This window comes from Glycine soja, chromosome 2 (genome assembly GCF_004193775.1).
Source record: "Glycine soja cultivar W05 chromosome 2, ASM419377v2, whole genome shotgun sequence".
In the NCBI taxonomy this organism is placed as follows: domain Eukaryota; kingdom Viridiplantae; phylum Streptophyta; class Magnoliopsida; order Fabales; family Fabaceae; genus Glycine; species Glycine soja.
In genome coordinates this window covers 17010658-17015070 of record NC_041003.1, presented here as the reverse complement: position 1 = coordinate 17015070, position 4413 = coordinate 17010658, and positions in this window count along the sequence as shown.

Genomic DNA, 4413 nt, shown 5'->3' with positions numbered 1-4413 from the left:
GGATGAGCTTGACTAGGCGAGTTGATTTTAGCCTTAGTTTCACTTTAGTTATTAGTCAATTCAATTAAGAATGAGAAATCCCAAAGAGAAAACGTCCGATTGATTTTTCGCTTTATTTTACTAAAAAGGTATTTTTTTATTATTATATTATTATTTTATCTCTTTTTTGATTTTCAACGTGGTTACGGCACGACCGAACGGTCAGAATTCATTTTAACAGAAATTAACAGATGATACAATTCAAATGATCGGTGAGAATTTATTTTATTTTTAGATTAGGCGAGAAACGACTTAAATAAATGACTGAAGCACGTCAAAAGGGGGTACGGAAAGTAAATGAAAACGAGAATAAAAATACATGAAACGAAATGTGGACCACCACAGGTACATAGAATGAATTGAAAAGCTCGATTTGAGGTACTTACCCGTTGAAGACTGAAGAAAACGAAGAACGAACGATGAATGTTGAAGAACGGTCGAAAATCTTCGCGTAATTACTCACGGAAACGTTACAGAAGCGCCTCGGCTTGGATTTTCTTCACGGAAACAATTTTACTCAGCAATTTCGAGAGAATCAGAAGTGCCAAGAAGGCTAAACCCTTTCTCCCTTCACTCCTCCCCCTTTTTATAGCAAAATAGGGGAGGAGCTTGCCACCCAGCTCGCCCAGGCGAGCAAGGTTGCTTCCTCCAGAAGCAACAGCCTTCTAGAGGAAGAATCTGGAAGGCCCAAGTGGGTCGGATTGCTATTTGTACCCCCCTTTTTACTAAATGCACCCCCTTCTACTTTTTTGGTAATTCTTTTTCCGTAACGTTATGAAACTTCACGAATTTCGTAACGATACTTATTTTCCTTCCGCAAGGTTACGAATCCTTACGGATTATGTATTTACTCTTTTTTAGCTTTCGAAGAAGTTACGGAAACTCACGGATTGCGCAAAAACACCTCTTTTCGATTTCCGCCACATTACGGAATTTCACGGATCGCGTAAGCCTGCTTCCTTTTGATTTCTGACACGTCTCGGGACTTCATTTATTGTGCAACAAAGGATGCCAAGTAATCTCAAAGCGGCTAACCAAAGGTTGCATGTCATCAAGTAATAATCCCTGGACGAAATTAGGGTATGACAGTTAGTACAAAAGATGCATTTTTCAAGATTGGCATACAATTGTTCTTCTCTAAGCACAGTCAAGACAGATTTTAAATGATCAATATGAAAATCAAGTGAAGTGCTATGGATAAGAATATCATCAAAGTACACCACAACGAACTTTCCTATGAACTCTCTCAAGATATGGTTCATTAATCTCATGAAAGTGCTAGGAGCGTTAGTTAGGCCAAAAGGCATAACCAACCATTCATACAAACCATATTTGGTTTTAAAAGCAGTTTTCCATTCATCCCCTTCTCTAATCCTAATTTGATTGTATCCACTTTTTAAATCGATTTTAGAGAAGTAACATGCACCATGCAATTCATCAAGCAAATCATCAAGCCTAGGTATAGGATGCCTATATTTAATGGTGATGTTATTGAGAGCTCTACAATCGGAACACATGTGCCATGTCCCATCCTTTTTAGGGACCAAAATCACTGGAACAGCGCAAGGAATCATACTATCTCTTACCCAACCTTTGCTAATGAGTTCATCCACTTGTCTTTGAATCTCTTTGGTTTCTTGTGGATTACTTCTATAGGCTGGCCTATTGGGCAAAGAAGCTCCCAGAATGAGATCAATTTGATGCTCAATTCCCCTCAAAGGTGGTAGTCCACTTGGCACATTTGATGGAAACATGTCTTGAAAATCCTGCAAAAGAGTTTTAACACTAGAAGGCACTTCAAAATCATCAAAAGTGTTAGTGGTCAAAATCTGATTTTTGCAAAACAAGATATATAGTGACTGTTTAGCACGAAACAACCTCTTGACCTCACTTTTTGTGGCTAAATAGCTCTCCCTCACTTCAAGTGTTTCACTCTTCTTTTGTTCAATTTTTTTCCTCTCAAGTGTTTCCCTCTTTTTCTCACTCTCAAGTGTTTTGCTCACTTTTTCTTTTTCTCTTTTCTCTTGAAGAAGTTTTTCTCTCATTTTCTTTTGATCCTCACACACTTCTTGTGGACTCAATGGCTTGAGCACAATCTTTTTGTCTTGGTGCATGAAAGAGATCTTGTTGGTGTAACCGTCATGATTGGCTCTTTTATCAAATTGCCATGGTCTCCCCAAAAGTAAGTGACTGGCCTCCATAGGAACAACATCACAAAGTACCTTATCATTGTATTTCCCAATGGAAACGTCCACTTCAACTTGCTGCCTCACTTGCACCTCCCCATCCTTACTAAGCCATTGAAGTTTGTATGGCCTAGGATGTGGTTTAGTAGCTAAATTTAGCTTTGACACTAATCTAGCACTAGCCACATTGGTGCAACTACCTCCATCAATGATCACCATGCACACCTTGCCATTGATTAAACATCTAGTGTGAAAGATGTTTTCTCTTTGGCTCTCCTCCTCATGCTTCAATTGACCACCAAGTAATCGTCTAATCATCAACAAATCTCCCTCCGGAGTCTCCTCTTCCTCTACGTACTCACTCTCCTCTTCCTCTTCAACATCGGATTCACTTATATATTCTCCATCTCTAAGAACCATGGACCTTTTGTTAGGGCACTCATAAGCATAGTGTCTGAGGCCTTGGCACTTGAAACACTTCACATCTCTACTCCTTTTAGAGGGTTCCTCTTGGGACTTTGAGCGATTTTTTGATGGGGTAGGTGTGGAACTACTAGAAGTAGCAACCCCATCTTTCCTACCTTTGTCTTTCCAACTAGAAGAACCAAAGTTGGTAAAACTCCTCTTAGCCACTCCTTTCCTTTTTAATTGTTGCTCTACTTGGATTGCTTTGTGAAGCAAATCATCCATTTCAACAAACTCCTGCAGCTCAACAATATCACGGATATCATTAGTCAAACCATTAAGAAATCGAGCCATAGTTACCTCCTCATCTTCTTCAATCTTTGCTTGAATCATGAGCACATCCATTTCCTTAAAATACTCCTCAACCCCCTTGTTGCCTTGGGTTAGTTTTTGGAGCTTGAATTTCAAGTCCCTTGAGTAACTAGCCGGCACATACCGCTTCCTCATGATCTTTTTCATCTCTGTCCATGTATCAACCATTGGCTCTTCATTTCTTGCTCTCTCCTTTTGTAGCTTGTTCCACCACACAAGAGCATAGTCGAAAAACTCCGTGGCAGCAAGCTTCACCTTTTGGTCCTCCTCATAGTCGTTGCATGAGAAAACATGTTCTATTTTCATCTCGTTGTTTCATTAACCTCTCCAAATGTTGCATCAAAGCTTGCATTTGGAATTGCGAAAGCCCCACTCCATCATTAGGATTAGTACCTAACATCTCAAACAAACAAATCAAATGTAACAAGACAATTATAGTTGTTGTTTGAATACCTCACCCACTCAAGTGTATCACACAATTATGGTTTTTCTCTAATGAAACACTCTTGCCTTTTACCACTCTAATTCCCCTTGAGTTCTTAGGCAATTCAAGAGATTATGGCCACAACAAAGAACAATTCACCAATATGTGTAAGGTAAGGCTAGAGAGACAAGGAAAAGGTTAACCAAGAAAAAGGCTAACAATGTTTTTAGGAACAAATGAAGGAAATAAAATTCAGAATTTAGGAATTCAAGTAACAATTCTTCATGCAACCAATATATTACCTTAAAGAGATTTTTTTTTTTAAAAGTTCTTCAAGCATGAACCATTCAGCCCAATTTTTTTTTTTAATTTTGCTTATACCAAATTCTGCTTTTTTTTAACAAAAAGATCAAAAGGTGTAACTTTTGCAATGGTTCAGCCTAAAAAAAATATGAATAAGAAGGTAATATAAATGGCAAAGAGAATAAAGAAGGATGTTACTCAATATTTCCAGCAAAGGAAGTGTTGATCCTAGAATCGGAGCTCTGATTACCAAATGATATGAACCTTCATTGCACAAAGGCTGACTTAGGATCGTATAGGATTAAACCTTGATGGAAAATGCGGAAATCGATTAAGGAAAGGATGGAAAATAAGGTGGTTAATTTTATGGGTTTTAATAAGGTGGTTCTTGGCATAAAATGGAATAATGAGATGAGAAAACATAGGTTAAGTGGTGGCTGGACAGAGATATAGAAATGGCAATAACTCAAGCTACAGGGCTCCAAATGAGGTGATTCCAAAACGAGGTGAAAGGTCTCGTCTTGAAATTCAATTTAGGCTCAAGAATCACTTAATTTGAGTGCGTAAAACGGGAGTTATGACCACGAGATAATTCTGGGAAGAAGTAGATTTTCTGGAATTGTGGTTTGAAAGAACAAGGTTGAAGAAGGCTCCAAGAGGATTGGGTTATAGCTGCTGAAGAAG